General features: G+C 44.3%; 2 gene segments (V, D, J or C); one reads left to right on the top strand and one right to left on the bottom strand.

The window, feature by feature from the left end:
* Positions 1 to 5417: 5417 nt before the first annotated feature.
* Positions 5418 to 13567, top strand: LOC311175358 (T cell receptor delta variable 3-like). The segment is given in 2 exons: positions 5418 to 5451; positions 13167 to 13567.
* Positions 13568 to 18005: 4438 nt separating this feature from the next.
* On the bottom strand, positions 18006 to 22615 carry LOC311175357 (T cell receptor delta constant-like). The segment is given in 4 exons: positions 22552 to 22615; positions 19002 to 19271; positions 18468 to 18587; positions 18006 to 18124 (listed from the first exon to the last, which is right to left on the bottom strand).
* Positions 22616 to 23580: the final 965 nt, after the last annotated feature.

The following is a 23580-nucleotide window of genomic DNA, read 5'->3' as shown; positions in this document are numbered from 1 at the left end:
GATCCCATTTGTCAGATGCACAGCTCCAGCTAGAACAAGAACAAGCATAGACGTTCCAAGTGTTGACGAAACTGTGCTAAGGGGTTCCTCAGAGGCTGGCCTCACCAACATTTTCACAGAAAGGCACATGGCACCAACCCCAAGGATGCTGATAACTTGATGAGTAATTCAGGGATTGTAACCAAATTCCTAAGAGTGGTGATTTCTGTTTAGACACAAGTATTCTTTAAAACATACCTGGTCTAACATTAAGAGTTGTTCCTTTTCCAAATGTCAGCTTGCTGCCTGAGGTATCACACAATGACAAGAGACTCTACAAAAACTCAGCGGCCTGAACTCCCCTTCTTACCTACTTAAGTATCTTCTTGTCATCCAAGAATCCCCCAATGAAGCCGGTTCTTTATAATCATTCTGGGGGTAGAGTTTGTGGACACCAGGGAGTCTTCCTTTTTCCTTGTGTTATTGTCAATTACTGGAAATGTGCCTACACTACCTCGAGGCATGCCTGTTTTGGTCAAACAGGAGTAAGACTCCCTTTCCCCATTTTAAGGAGAAAGAAAATAGAGGCTCAGAAAATTTCCCTTAGCCCCATGGAACATTCCACCAATTATAGTAAGAAATCAAGCTTTCTAACAGTCTGATTCCATGGTTCAATGTTCTTCTAGGATTGTCATTCTCATCTATTACATAAAATAGCATGAGAGGGAAAACAGCGGAGTCCTAGCCAAGGTAGGAGCATAGGATAGCAGCAGTTGTCAGAATTGGAATCTATCAGTGAGACTGCTGGGTCCATTGGACCTGGGTTCTAAAACAGAATGGAAATTTAGGAATCAATGTTCCAGAGAGAAATTTGAAAGTATTAGTTATTCAAACTTACTTGGCCTTACTGTCAATTTTGTTCCTTTTCCAAAGATGAGTTTTTCAAATCCACCCTGAGTCACACCCCCACAGATTGCTTTACAAATACACCCGGACCCTTCCACCAGGGGGCCAGGATCCCCCGGCTCTCCTGGGAGAAGTGCAAAGGCAGAGGCCCAATGTTGTGTGATGATACAATTGTGTGGCTATTCTGGAAAGGGGAGTGGAACTATGGAACAAAATTTAATTAATCTTTACCACCTAGTTGATTAGATTATTTCCTTAATTAATTAGGTAATAATTTAATGTGTTGGTAGTTGCAGTTAAACCCAGGGCAAGTCTTTACCTTGCTGCATCTCAGTCTCCCCATCTGTAAAGTGGGGGCAATGACCCCTGCTTGGTGGTGTTGCTGTATGGATTAGGAAAATGTGAGTCGGTCTTGATGGTCCTGTTGATCATCACTTGCTTACTTCTGAGAGGTAGTAAACTTCTCTAGGGATTATTTTAGCAACTTTAGAGACCAAAGCCTTGGTGACTTCACCCCCAAACATCATCCCCTCACTAATAAATAGCTCTGGAATCTGAGTGCCAAGATTTAAATTCCAGGTCTTTTTTATGGCACCAATTTGAGTAAGTTACTCAATCTTTCTGTGCTTTTATAAACGTATTAGAATAAAAATATAAAAAGTTCTCTTATATAAAATGAGCATAATACCCACAGAAGTGATGAAGGGTTGGATGTGATAAAGGGTAGAAAGCAAAAGTGATTTTGTGAGAATTTAGCAGAAGCTGCATCCCAATGTGTGGGTGCAGCTCCACGGTTGGACCATTTGGGGGGATGTGGAGGGGAGATATTTTAGCCAGGCAGGACTTGAATAATATCAGAGATAGGGCAAAAAGCCACAACCCTACTAATTGCTGTAAAAAAAGATCTCAAATCACATCAAGAATTGGGCTCAATGAGCTCCTCCACTTACCAAGATTCACTAGAAGCCGGGTTCCCTTTCCAAATATCATCTTAGCACCAGTGGTTTGCTGAACACTGTGCTGAGGGGCTTTGCAAAAACCCGTGGCATCCACTCAACAACCCTCGCTGTGTACACCTCCCAAGAACTAGACTTTTCCTTCAACCTCCGAGCTTCTAAGACAGGATAAGTGATGGTGTCTTTCTATCTGGTAGCCTAGAGCTTCAGGACTGAGAGGTATGCCCAGCATTATGATTGCCACTTTCAGACCAGAAGGCTCAGAAAGCCATATTGTTTAGTCCCAAGCAATTGCCTAGCTGATACAATCTATTATAGAATATAAGCTCTCACCGGGAAAGAAATGAGCTCTGCAGAATTTAGGGTGCTGTTTGATGGTCACAGTCACTGTCTGAAGACAAAAGCAGTAGTTTTATTTTGCCCCCTCCACCGCCCCCACACACTCTGCAAGATGGCTGCCTTTCCCCCCAAAGCCTGATATCCCAGTTCAGCTATTGTTCCTACTTTGGTCAGATTTCCCCACCTCCCACCCCACCCTCCAGCATACAATGATTTTCTCTCTCTTTGGAACTCTGGGGTTTTATTTTCAGCTAAGTCTTGGATAGATAAAGACTGGGGTGCAGTGAAGCTGCGTGGCCAAGGACCATGCTGTTCTCTCTCGTGGTCCTGGTCTGGCGAGAGCCTCTGTTAGGGGGAAAAGGATGTCCTAGAGCTACGAGCTGTCTTGCTTTTGTCCTGGGCCAGCACAGCTGTGTGGCTCTGAACATCTTACACTTCTCTGAGTTTCTCTGTCCTCATTTGCAAAGTTAAAGAGATGAGTTAGGTGATCTTTAAGGATTTTCTGAGCTGATAATCTTGGATTTGGTTGTTGGGTCTAATTTATCCAAAAATGCTGTGCAAATGATTTTTTTCCTCAAGATGTATAATCTTCCTCCCCACTTCTTAAAAAAAAAAAAAGCAAATAAGCAAAAAAAGAAAAAGTACTTTTCTACTTATTACATAGGGAAATAGAATTTTCCAAGCCTACCATCTGCCTTAACATTTGATCTTTTTAGAAGTTTGAAGTCAGAATATTGGAACTGTATCCTTAGGGAGAAGTGTTCTTTCTTTGGAACTTTCAGATCATTTAAAAACCAACCCAAATAAATTGACACCTTTTGGTTTAAAACTGGTACTTACTAAGTTTCACACTCACTTGAGTCCCGGTTCCAAATGTAAATTTCCTATTTCCTTCTTTCCCACAGGAGCTGATGCCTTTACATAAACTACAGCCTCTTGCTCACCCACAGGAAGGGTGATTTGATCTTTACAGCCTTTTCCCACCGGATAAGGGAATTCATCATCTAGCCAAAAGTTTCTGTTTGCCAGGGGGAGTCACCGAGGGGGCTCTGCAACAATATGTGTGAAAATGGAGGTGCTCACCCAGGCTTGCATTTCACTGAAATCCCTTCCTGATGCTGGGCTTCTCAGTGTTCTTCACACAGTGTCTGGGCCCTTTACCAAAAGTCCCTCTTAGCGTGAAGCTGCCACTTCCTCTTCTCAGACCTAATTCTAGTGTGAGCAGGAGCACAGCAGGGGGTCAGCCTCATGAGCAAAGTTATAAATGAGAAGGATGGCAGCTTCCCTCCTGATGCAGCCCAGGACCTAGGTTGTGAAGGGAGCAGGACTGAATGTGCTAGAATGGTCGAAAGTTCTCCGGTTTCATAGGCAGCGGGAACCCCCATATCCTGGGCACCTAGCAGGGGGGCATTTCTCATTAGCCCCCCTACTATACAGATCCATCGATAAGAACCGTAACTACCTGGTGTTCACTGCTGGTTCTGACCTGCGATGGGGAAGGAGACCCCTGTGGATGTTGGGCAGACCAGGGATGCAGCCTGCCTCCCCTTTTCATTATTAGACAAAATCTGCACTTCTCTATGTTGACTGCTGGGAGCCTAATTTCAGAAATGTATGATTCTTGAAAAGCTTTCCCCCAGTAGACTTTACAGATCAGCTCAAGAAAATTTACAATTGGGAAGATAAACCTGCCTACAAAATAATGAAATACATGCTAAAGCCAATCATAAAATAACATTTTTGATTACCTGGTGTTTCAGATTATCCACGCTGCTGTGCACATTTTCTGAAGCTAAGCTACTTATTCAGAGGCACGGCTAAGTGAGCCTGGGTCTCACAGGTGAATCTGTTGTCATTGTTTATCCAGCCTCGAGCCCATTGACCAAACCCCCTGGTCTTTAGGGCCACAGCAACGTCCAGAAGCCAGCCCAGGTGATACTTGGGAAAAGCTGTAGGCGCTTAATAAATATTTGTTAAGTTCAATTATGTTAAATAGTCATCTTTTGTTTCTGTTCCTTAAGGGACACTTGAATATTTCTCTGACAATTTTCCAGATGAAAAAAAATAATTCTGCTGCATAGTAGTTGCTGAATTTCACGATTCCTATAGTCTTGGCTCCAAATGTCAGTTTCCTATTCACCCTGTTCCCACAGGAGTGAGCACCTTTACAAAAACCTGAGCCTTCACCATGGTTGAAAGGGAAATGAAGTCAACTTTGTTCTATTTCCTCCCTAGATAGATACCTCTCTGTCCCCCGCGGGTGCCCCATCTTCCCTGGGAAAGATCTGCCTACTTTCCCTCTTTTATAGCAGAGCTAGGAAGAAACAGAGTAGGTTTTAGGGATGAAGATGATAAATAAGATATCAAAATGTTATCGCACTATGCACAGCTTGTTTCTTCTCCCCCCCCACCCCAAATTGATGTTTTTTCCAAAGGCTGTTTTCAGCATTTTCTCTCTCCCAGATGCAATAATAACTGGATTTCAAGTTGGCATCTGGGCATAAACCTCCAGGCTCTGATGAGTCACACATATTGAATCAAGAAATTGTGATACCCCCAATGAAGAAGCAAGCTTTACTTTTTCCCCTTGCTGGGAAAAGAGGAATTTAAGCAACATGCACAGGGGAATATAAACTAATAACTCTCTCAGGTCAGATCTGTGGCTTTATACATTTGCATCTTAGAATGTGAGACCTAGAAAGATACTTAGAGAATGCCTGAGCTTATGCCCTCACGCATAAAGATGAAGACACTGAAGCCATGAGGGGTAAATGTGCTTAAGGTCATGTAGGTAGGGAGAGTTATAGCTGGGGCTAGAATTCAGGACACCTGAGTCTCACTTTTGGTTTTCGCTGTGAGCTGTGTGTGACTCAGGAGAGTAAGTGTCTGTGTGAGCTCTGACCCCTGTGATTCTACTGGTAAGCCAGGCCTGCTTCTCTCTGTTAAACAGTAAAACATGTGTGTGTGTGTGTGTGTGTGTGTGTGTGTGGTTTTAGGGAGAGATATAGAGCATCTTATTCATTAACTTTTTTTTTATTTCTTAGGCTGCAGGCAACAGCTATTGATAGTGAGGGAAGTGGCCCATGAGATCCCAGGGAAGCCAAGGGAAAGATAGAGATTTAAAATTTGCCCTTTAACAAAAGAATAATCCAACAGAGAATTGACTCCGATGATTTTTCTCTGCGGCACTCATTACAGAAATGACACCTCGAGCAGGGTGGCAGATGCAAAATCGGCATGGCACTACCTCCTGCTGCCACTCCCATGGCAGGTACTGCTAATAGACACGTCACTCTTCCTCTGATGGTGGTGGCCTCACCATCCTTCTTAACTATGTGTTCCAGATATCCACTCCCAATTGCTAGCCCTTGGCAATTGAGAGAGAATCTGTTTGTTTTCCCTGCCCTGGGAAAATTTGGAGAGAAGATCCTAGAGAAGGCTTGAAAAATCTGGTTGGCAAGAGTCAGGCTAGGCCCTCCCAGCCCCATCATGAAAGGTGTTACTGACCTGGTGGCACTAAGACTGTTCTTTCCACAGGCTGCTCCAGAGCTAGCAGAGCAACTCCACGGAAGGTCTCTTCTTCTTCGCAGCATTCCTTCCCAAGCTGGCTTGATAGATGGCATTGGACAGCCAACCACAGTAGGATTCTTCATAAGCTTTCTTGTCCAAAGGGCATTCAGCAAAATGTCTCCCCAAAATGGAGGTGGTGGGTAACCCCTGTGCTGTGCCTGCCTGAGAGTGAAAGACGCCTGCTGGTCCCCTGTCCCTCTCTGGCTAGCTTCCTGTCATCCATCAGCCCAGGTCTGAGCTGGGGGTCTTGGCATGGAATATGGCACATGAAGGAAGTGATGAGAAACTACCTAGACGGCTCATTCCCATCACCACACCCTCAGGCATACTAAGCGTTCCCCTTTAAATACTATTCCTGTTCTTTTATTTAAAAAAAGATGCATTCGTCCATATCCATCCAAAGGCATTTCCTGATGTCCTTTACTATTGCATTAAGATTTTTTGTCCACAGGAAAATATCCATCTACCCTTTCACGGTGCGATCTCACCTTCCTCGAGACAGTTCTCTTTGAGTCATTGGGGAGAATGGCCCTTTGGGCCAGCACAGAGCAGCTGCATTCTGAGGGTTGAAAGGGGAATGGGAACAGAAGCAGTAGCTTTGACTTAAGTTGTGAACAAAGAATATTTTCCACCCCTGACCTATTTTCTGTCAACATTCACTATGACCTATTTATGGAGATGGGCTAATTAGGGCAGCAGAGGGCGCTGCAAGGTCAAAAACAAAGCTGCCCACCTCAGGAAACTGGGAGAAAAGTCCTTTGTTTGAGTGATAGTAATGATCAAAAGAGAAACCCCTAGCGCCCAGCGGGGACAGAGGCCCCTATTTCGTGATGGTTTCAGGTTAACGAAAGGAAGCCCAGGGCACTCAGTCTTGGGGAGCTGCTCAGGCTGCAGCTATCAATAGGTTTAAAGGAGTTAAGGTAGAGAAATTGAAGAGTCATCAGTCTGTAATAGGTCATTAAATCGTGAGGATTTCTCCACTAAGATCAGAAACAAGACAGGGATGTCCACTAGCACCACTGTTATTCAACAGAGTTCTGAAAGTCCTAAGTGAAGCAATTAGGCAAGAAATAGACAAAAGGAATGCAAATTGGGAAAGAAGTGAAACTGTCACTGTTCACAGATGACATGTTAATATACTTAGAGAAACCAAAAGATTTTACAAAAAAAAAACCAAACAAACCCAAAACCTCCTAGAAATAACAAGTGAAGTCAGCAAAGTGGCAGAATACAAAATAAAAAATGCACAAAAATCAGTGTCATTTCTATATGAGAATAATCCATCAGGAGATAGGGAAATAACGAATATAGTTCCTTATAATCATGCTAAAAAGAATGAAATGTCTGGGAATAAACTTGATGAAGGAGGTGAAGGACTTGTATAATGAAACTTATGAAACTCTGTTTGAGGAAATAAAAGAAGACGCAAAGAAAAGGAAAGATATCCTGTGCTCATGGGCAGGAAGAACTAACATTATTAAAATGGCCATATTGCCCAAAGCAATTTACAGATTTAATGCAACACCTATCAAAATACCAATGACTTTTGTTAAGGAAATAGAACAAACAATTATCAAATTTATATGGAATCACAGAAGGCCCTGAAAAGCTAAAACATTCTTTTTTATTTATTTATTTATTTATTTATTTATTTATTTATTTATTTATTTATTTATTTATTTGTTTATACAAGCACTGGGTACAGTCAGAAGCGCGGGAGGGTGAGAGAATTCACCAGAGCCAGAGCGGGGAGCAGAGCAGGCAGAAGGACCGAAGTACACTGCTGAGGGGAGCAGCGGGCGGCAGGAGAGGTCTGCGCGCCATGTGGGACCCTCCTCAGGTGGCCGGGGAGCAGCCGGGGATCGAACCGGCACCGCAGAGGCCGCGGGTAGCTTCGCAACCCAGCGCTCAACCACTGCGCCACCGGGGAGGCCCGAAGCTAAAACATTCTTGAGAGAAAAGAAGAAAATGGAGATCTCACACTTCCTGACTTCAAACACTATTACATAGCAACAGTAATAAAAAAAGTATGGTACTGGAACAAAAAACAGAAACTCAGACCAATGGAATAGAACTGAAATATAAATATGCACAGCTAATTTTTGAGAAAGGATTGAAGACCACACAATGGGGAAAAGATAGCCTTTTAAAAAATTGGTGCTGGGAACATGGATAGCCACATGCAAAAAATAAAGCAAAATAAATAACACCATACATAAAAATCTACTCAAAATGGATTAAAGATTTGGACATAAGAACTGAAACTATAAAGTACTTGAAAGAAAATACAGAGGACAAACTACAGGAGTCTACCAGGAAGATGTGTTTGGGAACACAACTGCAGCAGCAAGGAAAACAAAGGCAAAAATAAGTGGCACTGTATCATAAGCTGTTGTATCTCAAAAGAAACCATCACAAAAACAAAAGGCAATCTACAGAATGGAAAAAATTTGCATACCATACATCTGATAAGGGGTTCATCTCCAAAATTTGTAAAGTATATACACAATCCAACAACAAAGAAACAAATGACCCAATTAAAAAGTGCAAGTCAAAACCACACTGACATATCACCTCTCCCATGTGAGAGTAGTCCGTGTAAGAAAGAACGGAATTAACAAATGCTAGTGAGGTTGCAGTGCAAAAGGAACTCTCATCCACTGTTGGTGAGAATGCAAGCTGGGACAGCTTGTAGAAGACAGTATGGAGATGTCTCAAGAAAATAAAAATGGAAATCCCATTTGATCCAGCATACCGCTATTAGGTGCCTATCCAAATAACACGAAAAATTTAACACCAAAAGATTTATCTACACGTATGTACATAGCAACACTGTTCACAATGTCCAAATCATAGAACCAACCTGTGTCCTTCAACAGATGAATGGATGAAGAAACTGTGGAGCATGTATTCCATGAAATATTATACAGCTGTGAATAAAGATGAAGTTGTGGCATTTTGGCACAAAATGGATGGACCTTGAAGTGAATATGTTTATGTTTATGATAAACATATGTTGAGTGTTGATGTTTATGTTGAGTGAAGTCAGCCAAAAAGTGAAAGAGAGATTTCAGATGATTTCACTAATCTGTGGAATATAGATATCCAAAAAACAATTACATACAAACAATAGAAGAAATAAAAATTTGATTTTGGCAAAAAAGAAGATAATGCTTACCAGAGGGAATAGGGGGAAAGATGGAGGGCATGGGTCATGGAGGCAGATGGGGTATGGGCATAAGTGGTGTGGTGAAGACAATAAAGAAAAGTGAGAATTTCTTGTATTCTTAAACCTGGGGGGTCACTTTGTTTTATATTGTGGCCTTCCATAAACAAGACTATTGTAACTTTTAGAAGACATAAAAGCAGTAGCCAGAGGACTGCTCCCATGACTCTTGGGGATTTGGGAAGAGCACAGCTGGCTTGGGTGCTGGGGGCTTGCAAAACTCCAGGACATGCTAGTGGCACTGACAGCAAATTAAAGGTGGGAGTCACTTTTTAAAAAAGATTTATGTATTTACGCATGAAAGAACTGGGCTACAGGCCAGAGATGTGGGGGGGTGAGAGGATTCACCAGAGACAGAGTGGAGAACAGAACAGGCAGATGACTGAAATACACCGCTGAGGGGAGCAGTGGGTGAGACAGGAGAGGTCTGTTGCGCCATGTGGGTCACTTCCCTGGCCGGGGATCGAACACATGCTGCAGTGGCTGTGGGTAGCTTCACAGTGCTGTGTCTTAAACCCTTGCGCCACCAGGGAGGCCCCAGGTAGGAGTCACTTTTTATTGCTGTGGCCATTGATTGGTACAGTCTTTTGCCGGATTTCACAACTTCATTTTTTAGATTACTCAGCATCTTTTCTCTGAACATATTTGAGGAGAACACAACTCATTTTCAGTCAATCTAATAAAAATGATAATAGTAACAATAAAAGTGATAATAGCAGCAACAAAAGTAAGCAATGCCTAACTTCCTGAGATTACTTGCTGGGTGTATTGCTTGTAGTACTTCATCTCATTTTCCAACAGTCCTGTGAAAAAGCTATCAATATTGTCTCCATTTTACAGGTGGAGAAATTGAGACTTGGAGAGGTTAGGTCATGTTTAAATGAACATAGCAAGTATGTGTTGGAACAGATAGGAGTTGATATAAACCCACAAAGCCTGCCCCCTAAATCCCATTCCTTTATTTTTAGTGAAAAATTAATTTTCCCACTTTTATCTAGATATCATTGCATAAGTTTAAGGCATAGAATATGATTGCTTGATAAATTTATATATCTTGCAAAATGATGCCACTTTCACAATAACTGGCACCCCCACCATGTCAAGTCTTCACCATTTCTTTTTTGTGGTAGGCGCAGCTAAGATTTTCTCTCAGCAACTTTTGAGCATAGAACATGGTACTAACTATAGTTACCATTCTGTACATTAGTGTCTCAGAGCTTGTTAATCTTATGACTGGAAGTTTGTGCCCTTTGACCAACATCTCTCCACCTTCCCCACCCAGCCCCTGCTGAGATCACCCTGCTATTATCCGTGACAGCCCCCCACCAGCCACTGAGCTGAGCTGGTACTGAGAAGCTCCTGCCCTTTCCAGAGGGGTGCCTCTGTTGGATGGACACTGCTGGGGATGGGGGTGGGTTGGTCAAGTGAAGCCAGGCCAAAGGGCTGCCAGGGTCTGAACCTCCTGTGTGACACAGTGGGGAGCAGGTGTGATCCCTCCAGGTGAGGGTCCGTTAGGCCCTCTGGTCTCTGCTGTGGCCAGATGTCATTGAGGATGGGGAGCCAGAAGAGGACTAGCAGTTTAGTTTGAAACTGGTATTGCTTATAACCGGAAGAGAGCACTCAGTTCCTTTATTTAAAAACATTTTTAAGTTACAGTAACATCGGTATATACCGTGATATAGGTTTTAGGTGGTCAGCACTGTAAATCAACACCTGTGTATACACATAATATTCATGACTAAATGTCTAGTCCCATGCTTCACCAATCAGCTGACCCTTTCACTTGATTTACCACAGCTCCCTCCTCCCCTCCCCCAGCTCTCTAATAAATATCAGCCTGTGTGGTCAACACCTTTAGAGCAGGGACAGACACCAGGAGGCTGGATAGGGACTGAGAAGAGCTCAGGGCTTTGGAGATGTGGGTGTCCTGAGATGGCCTCCAGCTAGCAAAGGGCTGGGTGTTTGCTGGGTTCAGCTGCCAGCAGGCGGCAGTGCAAGCTGGGCAGCAGCTGTGTGGGTGGGCAACCAGGCTGCTGGCAGCTTCCTCTTCCACAGCCAGGGCTCTGGGTGCTCGTGGTGGGATTTTGGACTGTCTGGGGTTCACTTTTGGTATTTTCTCTGTGTCTGGGGCTGCCAGATAAAGAACAAAATGCCCAGTGACATTTGAAATTCAGGTAAACAATGAAAAAATATGTCCCAAATATGAATAAAATTGCTCGTTTGAAATGTAAACTTAACTGGGTATCCTGTATTTTTATTTACTAAATCTGGAAAACTTCTCCATGCAGATGCTGAGTTTTAAGTGGAGAATATTGCATATCTTTTCCCCACAAATATTGCTTGTCTATTATGTCCCCAGTCTTCAGGGACTGGGGAGTTACCAGTGAAAAGATAAAAAATGACAGTGATAAAATGGTGTGTATGTGTGTGTGTGTGTGTGTGTGTAAGAGGGTGAGATGGGAGAGACAATAAATGTGTATAAATCCAATGATTTCAAATATTGTGAGAAAAAGTAAAACAGAGAATAAACAAGGGTGACTGGTTGGCTGGGGTGAGGTTTGGGGGTCTGATTTATTTGGAATGACCAGGGAAAGCCTTTTTGAGCTAAGATTTATGGAAAACTGGTCTAGAGTTTCAGGTGGCTGGAACAATGCGGCAGATAGAGGACCAAAACCAAGGCCACAGAGGCTGATGGGGAGGGGGAGAGTAAGGGAGGACTGTGGCTGGAGGGAGAGCAGCAGCCAGACCACATGCTGGGGTCACAGGCCCAGGAAGGGGAATCCAGCCAGCATCATCTCATTTACATTTTATAAAGACCAGGCAAAGAGATTGTGCAGGGAAGTCCTGTCAGGGGGTCATCGAGTGGTTCTGACCGGAGGTGATAGGGTTTGTAGGAGAAGGTGGCAGTGGGGATGGAGAGGAGATGCACTGGGGACAGATTTCATGGTAGAAATGATGGTACTTGCTGCTGAATTGGATGTAGGGGAGACGGGCAACAACGGACCTCCTAGAAACATTCCTAGGTTTGGGGATGTGAGTTAGTCAGTTTACTATTTCTTAGGACAGAACCTCCCAACTTTTGTCATATCATGGATATGACAAACAATATTAATTGCAAACAATATTCAGGCAAACAATATTCATATGGTGTGTGTCAGGGAGGGGCTGGCCTCGGGGTCTCCAGCCACTCTAGGCCCCAGGGCCCACAGTGAGCGCTCTCCCAGGAGCTTGTAACCCACTCCTGGCAGTTCCTGCATTGGCAGCTCTGCTCAGGTGCAGAATTTTCCAGCTGGAACCAAGTGTGTGCAAAGTGCCTAATGAGAGCTGGGAAGTCACGCTGTGTCAACTGCAGTAAGCACTTGGGATCAGGATCCCTCAGCCATCAGAAATAGATTTCTAGGATTCAGGCCTCGGAGAAGTTGTACAATCAACCTTGTTCAGTGCTTTCCCTCCTTGACATGCGGGAGGAAGAGACTAGTCTGAAGCCCTCACGCGTGGATCTCGTTTGCTGCAGGGCTGCAGCTGCCCTAGGTGCTGTGGTGCCAGCGTGATGGAGGACTGTGCCCAGTGGGTGGGGACACCAGGGTAAGTCATTCGACAGCAATTTGATATCTCGGCATGTGATCATTGTGTTGGCAGTTTCTATTTCTGGTTTTTTTTTTTCTCTCTCTTTTAAAGTAATTCATTTTTGTTGTGTTTTACCAAAGTATTAGTTCAAGATGAATTGAGGACCAAAATAACAACAGCAGTTTCTGAGCTGGAAGCATTTGTCTCTGAGAGCCACAGCTAATTCGGTCACGTGACGCTCAGGGCTGCCTGTCTTCTCTCATTTCCCTCCCCTCTCCTTCCTGTCAGAAGCCAAAGATGGTCTCAGAGGCCTCAGGAATCTTGTTTTATTCGATCTCCTCTCCCCTGATACAAAAGAAGATGATTCTGGTTGTGGGCTTTGGCCTCTTGTGTTTTTGTAAGTGCATTCATTTGTTTACTTTCCTCTCTCACATTTCTCTTTCTCTGATGCTGAAGCCTTGGCCTCCCTCTCCTGAATACTTGGCTTACTGGTTATTCTCCCCCTTTGACTTCTGTGCCCTCTCCTGCCTCTGCTCTTTGGGTGACTCATGGGTGGAGCTGTGCTTGACCCACTGCCTATGGAGAACAGGATTTCACTATTTTCTCATTTTTTCTTTCCACAGATCAGGCCGTGTTGTGTGACAAAGTGACCCAGAGCTCCCTGATCCGTACAGTGGTGGTTGGCAGTGAGGGGACACTGGCCTGCACTTATGAAACCGAACTGTCAAACCCAGACTTATACTGGTACCGAATAAGGGCAGGTCATTCCTTAGAGTTTGTCCTTTACAGGGATAACATTAAATTCTACGATGCAGATTTTACTGGGGGTCGGTTTTCTGTGCAGCACAGTAGAACGAGGAGAACCTTCCACTTGGTGGTCTCACCAGCAGAGACTGGAGACAGTGCCACTTACTACTGTGCCTTGAGCTCCCACGGTGGCCCAGGTGCCCAGGAAGTCTACACACAAACCCCAGGCCCAGCCTGCAGAGTCACTTCTCAGGGCAGCCCACAGCCTCGGACCTGACGTCCTTCCTAGTTGTTTTGAGCTCCAGCCTGGCCTTTAGAGGCGCCCTAGTGTGTCTGCTGAATAATCAGAGGCCAGGTCACATTGGGGTGCACCCTGGCTTCCCATGGAGCAGTGCATCTTCCCACGGCTGACTCAGTGGGCCCTTGCATGAGGGAGAGCTGGGGTGTGAGGGAGTACGGTCTTGTGTCCCTGAGCCCAGGTCACGCCTGACACAGGTGTGTGATCGTGTGCCATGAGGGCATCAGACGGTGGAGGTGAAGCGCCATCTAAGGAGAGGTCGGCAGATATTTTTGTGTTCATCTTTTATCTACTTTTGTGAATTGGTTCTGTTTTCCTTTTAAGAATCAGACAGGACACAAAGAAAGGAAGAAGACCGAGTAAATTGGATTAAAAAAAGGTCAATTATTATTGGTGAAGGGTGGAGAGACCCTTAGTGGGGAACATTATACACAGAGGTGGATTCGTGATGCAGCTCACCTGAAATTTGTGTACAGTTATAAACCAGTGTCACCTCAATAAAAATTAAGAAGAATCAAATTGGACACAAAGTTATTTACTTGAAATAATTTCCCCGATTTCCTTTTTTTCTACCACTTTTTGTATAGCTACCTTATTTCTCCTGGACACCCTTTGACACCTCCATTTGATTTACTTTACTTGGAGAACAATATTCCTTCACTGGAGAGCCTTGTGTTACTCCCAGAAAGTTGTGAATCCCTGAACCCCAGCTTCAAAGTGCCTGACTCTGGAGCTCACTGTTGTCTCTGGGGGAAATAATTACCTCCAGGGAAACCAATGATGTGATGTCAAAATAGAAACACCCTCAGCCCTGGAATTGTCCCTCCTTCCTCTACTTCTACTGAATTATCTTCTGTAAAACAACTGTTAACATCATTAGATCTAATCTTAGAGATAGAAGGTGTGGGAGTGATTATTTGATAGGAAATACACTGAAGCCAAAGAATCAAGGGTCACTCCCAAGGTCAGAGACTTGGTTAATGGCAGAGTCCGGGTGCAGTGAGGCATATCCAGAGCTCTTTGTGCATCCGCAGCCCAGGAGGCTTTAGCAGTAAGGGCAGCTGTTTATCTGGGCTTTAAAAGAGGCAGTGAAGAGCAGTCCCACAGAGAGGATGGTAAGAAAATGGGTGATGGTAAGAAAATGGGTGAGTCATTTGCCCAAGCCCATTTGCCCACGCCCCCTGGGGTTTCTGATCCATGGCCCACTGTGTGTATGACCTTCTCCTGGAGACCCCCCTCAAGGTCCTCATGGGCCTTAAGTGATAGCTGCCATGTGAAAGTTCTGGAACATTTGCATCCACAGTACCAGCCCCCAAGTTCCTCAGACCCGAAGGCAGCCACAGTCCCATCTACCATCTTAAATTTTTTCTGGAGGGTCCTTTAGGGTGAAGAAATTCAAGTTCTGCGATGCACAAGGATGCCTTTTTCTGGTGATCAAAGTGGCCAGAAGGTGGCTGCTTCATTCGCTAAGTGGAGGACAACGCTGGGGTTAAGGCTCTGAACTTCAAATCCATACCTTTTCTTCATCTGGGGCTTGCAGTGTGCTCTCACAGAAGGAACGCTGGTAACTAGGCCTTGCTCCTCGCAAGGCCCCTGCCTCGCAGAATGACTTTGGACATGGCACATAATACCTTTCTGAGGGGAACATTTTTTTTTCCATTTGAAAAAACGAGGATGTGATCTTTTTGTTCTTGGCCACTTCAGATAAACATTCCAACATGACCCAAGGTAACAGATACCAGTGTTCTGGAAACAGGCTTTCTTTACTCATACCCAGTGAAACTGTATGGAATCTTTTGTTTTCCCCTAGGGGGACTGGGCTTGCCTATCAAGTTACCCTAAACCAGGGGCTTATAACTCTTCTCTCCTGCGTTTGGTTTGGGCTGTGAAGACTTGAGCTGGGAGTTTGCAGAGGACAACAGCAGAGCAGGGGGGAGCTGTTGCTGAGGGTTCTCTCTCACTTGTAAACTCATAAGCCCCTGCTGACACCCCATATAGGTGCTGAGGAAACCACAATACTGGGTTGCTAGGGCTCTGCTGCCGGAGTGGGCGCCCCCGGAAAAAGCTGTGGGCTTGCTGAGGTGAGAGCAACAGAGTGCACAGGCCACACCAGGAGTGTGGCTGCTGTTACTGCTATAGCAGCAGCAACAACAGCAGGAAACGGGGTGGGGGAGGGTGCTGCGTCCCCAAACATGCAGGAGCCTGTAGGCTGGGGGCTCAGAAAGCTGCGGTATGACCTTTAAGCTCTGGCTTTGGTCTGACTAACAGTGAGTGCATGCGCCCACTTTCCCCAGGCAGTGGGTCGCAGTGAGCAGGCCCAGGGTGAGATGAACAGTGCACTTTAACACATGCAGCAGACAGCTTCAGAGAAAGCCATGAACACCCAAGGCCAGGCAAGAGGCGGTGTTGGGTGACCGCAAATGCCTCAGGTCTAGATACCTAGGCCAGAATCACTCCCAGGGGAGTGAGGGTCTCATTCTCATCCCTCCCTCCAAAAACACAAGCTTGGTGACTCCTTGAAAGGGTGGTCCTTGTTTTACTCACCTATGTGCCCTCAGTATATTGCCGGGACTTAGAGGGAGTCGATTCATTTCTGTTACATCAATTAACAGAAAGCAGTGTGTTTCTGGAGAGTATCATGGCTTTTCAGGTGAGATTAAAAAACACCCATTGGCAGCTTGGACAGTAGTAGGGAAATCACATGTCATTTTGTTTGCAAAGTGTTAGGAAGTGTTCTTGTGTCATCTGCCTCCCATCCCACTCCCTGAACAAATCTGGAGTATCCTGGAGTGCAATGCAGGCTGGGATGAGCCCCAAAGAGGGTGGGATGAGAATGGCAGGTTGGGGCAAAGCTAGTGCTGGGTGGAGCAGAGCCTTTCATGTTTTGGCAAAGGACTTCTGCTCCCTTCCCCCAGGGCCTGTTTTCCTCTTGGAGGATGGAACTGGAAACCTGTTGGCTCGAAATTGCTGTTTCTGGAGGCAAAGAAAGTTAAAGGAACAAAACATCATTTTCAAAGTAATCAGTTGCAGGAATTAAAAAAGAGTCCTGTGCCCCTTTATATATCTACGTCTTTTTATAAAGCAGCATTTAAAGCAGGTGGGCCCATAGGACCTTTGTCTTTCAGCTGGGCTGGAGGATGAGCTGGCTTTGTCACCTTCAAAGGAACACTGCTTGTGTAGTAGCCATTTAAGCAAGGCTGGGAGGGTTGACTTGAATCTGTGAGACATCAGAAGCCTAGGAGACAACACCTCTGCAGGCCTTTGGCTGTTCTCAGGGAATGTGGCCTCCCCATGCCACTCAGCCTGCAAGTGAAGGAAAACCATTAAAGTTGTCCTGGAATCCTCGATGCTCAGTGCTGGGAGGCACCACAGTGGCCACGTGTTCTGGGGATGGCCGGTGCCCTGTGGACATTATGATCTGTGGCACGTTTCCTTCCTGCATGTGGCAGTAGTTCAGCTAGTCAGCGTCAGCTTATTGATTTGGGACAAGTCTTAAAACCCACTTGCTCTCCTTCAGTCATTCTTAATTCTTTTGTTTTATAGGTGCAAAACCCAGGTCCAGACAGGTGAAACTAGCTAAGGTCATAGAGACAGTTGGTGACAAAGTCAGGAATAAAAGCCAGGTCTTCTGACTCCTGCTGTCATGCTTTGTCTGTGCAGCCTCCTGGGTGGGGCTGGGTGCCTGTTTGGGAAGGATAGATATGCTTGCAGGCCGGGTTGGATCAGTCCAACATACAGCACATTGCAGGTCATGAAGCTCAGGGTTTTTTCTAGATCAGAAGCCAGGACTGTGGAGCATTGGAAGGAACTTCCTGGGTAAACCTAGTCCCTGGTTCAAATTTCATATTTAAGATGACCCCAAGAGGGAACGCCAGTAACAGACAGGTAACTAATGCCTGAATTTGTAGGCATTTCAAGTAGTTGGTAGTGGCTGTTCACTACTAATGGGGGTGTAGGTTCATCCTTTAAGTAGGCTGGACTCCACATGGCAGGGCTGTGATTAAGGATTGGAGCTGTCATCCCCTGTGTCTGGACAAAGACAGGTTCTACTCCTAAATATTCTTCAGGTGAAGTTTTACTGAGACTCTTTCAAATAACCCATGGTTCTCTGGCCAGATAAACAAAATAGCAAAGAAAAAAAATTTTTTTTTCCTGTTTAGCTCCAGTGTTTTAGCTTCTGGGGCCGGGTAAGGGCCATTGGCTACTATGACGTTATGTGACATGGTGGGTTAGAGTCTGGGTTGAAATAAAAGGGTCACAGGAGATGATGTTATGTTGAGCATATGAGGCCCACCCCATTCATTTGTAATGTCTCTTTGTGTTTGTCTTCTTGATCTCCTACCATTCTTAAACTCCATTTCCCCACATTCTGCAGAGTTTGGGTGGAGGCAGGAATAAAAAGCAGTTCATTCTTACCTTAGAAGAAGAATAACTTGGCAGTCAGAAAGACATTGATGGCGACACTCTTGGCAAACCACATCCTGAGCCCCAGCACCGTGAGGGACATCGTGTTCACCTTCTCGGGATAGACTGTGGCTGACAAGAGTGAAGATGGTGGCTTAAGAAGGAGGCTAAATTCCCTTCCAGAAATTGGACTCACAACACTGAACCAAGTGGTCTGAATTGCCATCAATTCTCCAGGCCCAGAAGCCCCACATGGTGTTGACACTCCCAGAGACCCGCAGCTGCTGCTCACACCCAGCAGGGCAGGCTTTGCAAACCCACACTTGCAGGCTCTGTGGGGGTCAGAAGGAGCCAGCCGGGCTCCAGTACAGTTTTATTTTCTTTTGAAATCTGATGATTTTTGACCACCTCTATGACAATTACAGAGCTTGCTTTAACCCTCCATTCTGAAGTTGGTCTTTTGATTTCAACTAACCTTTAGGTTTATTGTGGCCCCCTGACGTTTGCTCTCCTTCATTTTTAGACTCTGTAATGTTCTGTGTATTTGCAGGCCCTGGACTTTGATTTTTATCTGTAGACTGCGATTTTAGAGGACCTGGAACAAATAGTGGCAGTTAGAGTTATATTGGCAAACGGGAGGCTCAGAGGATTTCAGATTTTAAAATTGGACGAGATTTTAGGATAAGTAATTGAGTAGGGAAAGGTAGGATTTTTAACCCCATGGCCTTTGTTATGGCATTAGACTGCATGGAGATTTACAACAAGCCTAGAGCCTACTCGTGGAAATCCACCAGTATGAAGGAGACAGTGGTGGCGAGGAAGAGAGATGGGGATGAAAGATGAAGGACTTTATCTTGGATTCCAGTTCAGGGATGCAGAGTGCAAGGCCCAGTCAATGGCGGGCAACAGTGGGGCTAAGTCTTGTTTCAGTGTGACCCCATGGTAAGAGTTTGCATCTCCAGCTCCCATTTCCCTCCCCCACAGTCTCTTGTGGTCAGATGGGACCTACCTGAAGAATCTGTCTCCAGATTCTCAGTGGAATTTATAATTTCTTGGTTGTGTTTAACTGAACATGTCACTGAAGGTTTCTCTTCAGAGTAGCCAATCTTGACAGCATCGTACTTCCCTTTGGAGTTGAGGGTGACAGCAGTGTCAAATGTTTTTATATTCGGTTGGAACTCGACCTGTATAGCCTTGGGATAGAAATCCTTCACCAGGCAAGCGAAGTGTGTTTTATTTTTCATGACAAAAACAGATGGCTTGGAAATCGGCTGATTTTCTGCAAATATAATCAATTTATTTTGTGAGATGATCATCCACAAGGTGTGAGAATTAAACAATGATGTCAACCACTGTTCCTCCAGGGTCAAACACCACAATCCAGATCTTCTTGCATTGTGTTAGTGACCTGGGCTGGTTAGCACCTCCGTGAAAGGATATGACCAAAAAGAGCAGAAATGGAAGGCAGTCAGTTTGATTTCCAGTTCGTAGTGACTGAGAGATATGGCTGAGAACAGAGATGGAAAAGAGCAACCACAAAGGAGTTTCTAGATCATTATCTGAATTTCAATGATTCTTGTTCATGATTCAATCCACTGGACAACTGAAGTCAGGTTGAATATCTGTTTGCATCACTTGGTTTATTTGAAACGCATGAGCCCTTGGCAGGAGACGAGAGCAGGCGCTCATGCTTTGCATTATGTCTATTAAAGAGGTAAGGGTCTGAGAAGGCCTACTCTCCAACAACAGTAGTGTTGGGGTCACTGCAGAGTGCCCTCCCCACTTTATGGGCTGGAAGGTATCTGTCTTTCCTTCTTTAAGTGAATACTTATTCTTTTTGGCAGAATCTACCCTATAATTCCCTTTGAATCTTTAATCTGGGAACAACAACTATCATTTCAGAAAGGCCATATAGGCATGAAACCTGTTTTATTTTAAGCAGAGTTGTTTCAATAATTGGGTCTCCCCCTGGTCTCTCTCCTTCCATGCCTATCATCTATCTTGGACAATCATCTATCTGCGGCTCTGCATATGTATTTTTTCCCTTCCTTAAAACCAAAACCTTTTGAAGCTTTGAGGGAAGTAGAATAATTCTTTCCCATTGCGCCTTATTGAACTTTCTGAATTGTGACAAATTCTGTGTCTTTGGAGACTTGGATTCTCAGACTCTCTCCAAATAACTACTAAAAAAAGGGGAGCTCTGTGAATACCTGAAATCACATCCAACCTGTGTATGGTGTTCTGGATATATTTCAAATTATAAGTTTAACTGCTGATTCTCAATACTAATTGCTTATGTATTTAAAACTTAGGTGAATTCAATATGTTGAATTACAGTATATATTTTTGCATCCATGTTGCCTGTGTCCTTGGGACTGTTGGTAAAATAACAGATGGGGCTGGGAATCTGCTTGAGAATGACTGGGTGTGTTTGCAAGCTGGGTTGGGAAAGCCTAAAACTCTAAGTTCAGGGTTGTTTCTAGATTAGGAGCTGGGACTGAGGCAGAGGATATTGCAGAAGGAGCTTTGTGGGTATTTACTATGGTCTACAGTAAAGACATAAGGCATCATGAAACAAAAAGTCTTGTTAACACATGTGTAAATGAAATGATTTTTCTAATGCTCCATCGTGAATCTGAATTTGGACTTAAAATATGAAGCTCATGAGCATAGAGCTATAACCAACTCAGTAGGTTATATCTGGTTGAGAAGGAATGATTCCTCATTAGGAAATTCCTGTTGATCAGCACTTAGTAGGTGGACACAGCCGATCAGGGTTTTCCTTGGGATCAGCTATCCAGAGAAGGCCTTTCTCACCACCATCATGAGAATCCATTTTTTTTTTTTTTCCTTCTATGAACTTCAGCTAAAAGACTGGGTTCTGTTCAGGTCATTGAGGAAGGAAACTTATTCCTAAGAATCTGGTTCCTTATATTTTTGGCTTAAGCCCTGTAAAAGAGGGGAATTGGGGGATTTTTCCAAAGTGCCCTACTGTAACCTACTCTCGGCCTACCTGAGAAAATCTTCATTGCTGCTTCCTGACTTAGCTGAAGCCACTGATAACAGACACAGATAACCCAAGCTCTAACGGCTTGGAAACCACATATTCTGCTCATTCACCTCCCTTCAGAATTGTGACATTTCTTGTTCATTATACTGATTTTGGTGGGATGTATTCTGGTTGATTTTCAAAGGAGTCATGAGTTTAGAGAGAGGAAGCTTGCCCATTTAAAAGCACAAACAAAACAACCCTATCTCCTGGGTTATTTGGCCTGATTTAGTTGGAGGATTAAGGTTTGCTTGGGATTTTAAAATCTAAATTCAAAGGCAGTTGTCAATCACTTTGGCTGGAGAGACCTGGTTTGAATAATTTGAACAATGAAATATTGCTGATGAGACAGATGTCTGGAGAAGGTCATACGCTCGTGGTATTGAGCCCTGAATCTGCTAGTCAGCATTTCAGGGAAAGCATGGCATACTGACTTGGTAAAACATTTTTCTCAGACCCTCTTTTTCAATCAATGTTTGTCTGTTGCAAACAATTGTTTGAAAGTAAAGTGCCTCATCTAATCCATTTTTTGGTGTCATGGTAACCAAAGAAAAGACTATCTGACTGAATCGAGCCTTAAAAAAAATGCATTCAATATAGTTGCCACATGTAACCTAGTCTATTTTATATCTGACAACCCCAAATTTGAAGCTGTACAAAATTTACACTATTGCAGTCCAAAATTGAAATGAAAAACTTAATTGTTTAACTTTTGAGAATTTCCAGTTTTCCTTCTTGGTCCACAAATGTAATTACATTTCAACGTATGTTTCAGAGTGCTATTTTTTAAAACAATTGTTATTTTATTTTCAGGCCTTCTGTTTATATGAGTACCAACACAAAGCTAAGGTTTTGTGCTGGTAAACAATAAAAAAAGGAGTGTATACATTTCCTGAACAGTCTTTCTCAATTTATAAACTTAGAAATCATCTATGTTTTAGATTCGTAGAGGGAGTCCTACTGGCTCCTTAAGAATTGCAACATTTATAACAAACATCACTTAGAATTTCAAAGATTTCTGCCAATATGGGATTTAACTTGAATACTGAAAAATTTGCTTTACCTGATCACTCTGACCAGGTTAACCACCTTGCTCCTAAATCTTCCAAGCTGCAGGACTTTTTTTTTTCAGGTTGCAGGCAGGCTTATTAGCCTGCAGGACGCAGAAGGATGAAGAAACTGCCTTCAGAATCTGGGCCCAAGTGTCCCTGACACTGTCTATCCTGCAGCCATGTGCTCCAACTACTGGTATTATTCTCCTAGATTTCTTTGTGTTATCTGGGCTGCTCGGAAGAGTTCAGAAATAAGTGGGAGTGCAGTTTTAATATATGTTTTTTTTTAAAAAAACAAAGAGTTACAGAGCTGCAGCAGTGGCTTAGCCTAGTGTCTTCACTCTGGCCCACTCCACATCAATACTGCCCAGCAGCTGGTTATGTTTTCTCAAGCCCTGGCAGCCCCCATCCCAGAAATCAATTTAACCCTAGAAATACAAGGATGAAAGTTGACTCACGAGCCTCCACGATGAGTTTGGTGCCAGCTCCGAAAAACATCTGTCGGGTATCCCAGGAGCACATTGCGACATTGCCTCACACTCACAGGTGATAGCCTGGGCCAGCACTGGGGCCTGGCCTGAACATCTGTGTCCTGCCTCCCCAGCCTGGGTCCTGGCCTACAGACCCCACAGCTCAGAGATTGTCAAAGCCACCCTGATGAGATCAGGAGGCTGAATGTAAGGGCCTCAGGTCCCTTTGAAGCTAATAATAGTTTAGCAGCTGGATAAGGAGGTGAGTGTGAAATCCTGGGCCGAGAAGCACTGGGCCCGGGGACCAGGCCTGGGCTGAGCAAGAGAGGAGAGGGTGACTGCGACCTGTCGCTGCTTTCAAGATGGAACATTTAATCTCAGTTTATTGGGGGGCCTGACCAAGAAGAACATCATAGCTTGGGAGCAAGGATGGGGCAAGGAACACTGACATTTCTCATAATGAGTGTTGGGCCCAGGAGTGCTCAGTCCTAGGTCTTGTTCGTATATTCTGGTTTCCTTCTCTTTGGTCACAAATACTGCTTTTTGATTAGAAATCTAATTTCTCCCCCATTCCTCAGACTGAGTCTCACAATAATAACAAATCTGCTTTCTAATTCCCTGAGACCAGAGAAAGGTTTTTGAAGGAACAGAGGGTTGAACAAGAAATCAGCAGCTGATGGGGGAGCCCGGTAGTGGTGCTGTGTGTCCCGGGCGTGGGTCTGAGAAGTCAGTCCTTCTTTGGATTGTTTGTTTTTGGCTTATAATTTCTTCTGACCCTAGATCCAGATACATGCCTCAGGAGGATAGAGTAATCATGTGAAGCAGAACTTAAAGACCATGCAGATGACTTTGCCTCATCACCAAAATTCAAGAGTCTAGGGCTAGAGCCGGCTAAAGGGAATGCTGGTGGTGTAGGACCATTATTTACTGTCAACACTTTAAGGATTGGGAGCTTGATTTGAAATTCTCAGTCCCCCTACCTGAGCTCCTCACCATCATATTATTATACTCCATCTC

The sequence above is a fragment of the Talpa europaea genome, assembly GCF_964194135.1.
Source record: "Talpa europaea genome assembly, chromosome: 8".
Lineage (NCBI taxonomy): Eukaryota > Metazoa > Chordata > Mammalia > Eulipotyphla > Talpidae > Talpa > Talpa europaea.
This window is presented reverse-complemented; position numbering and strand designations above follow the sequence as displayed.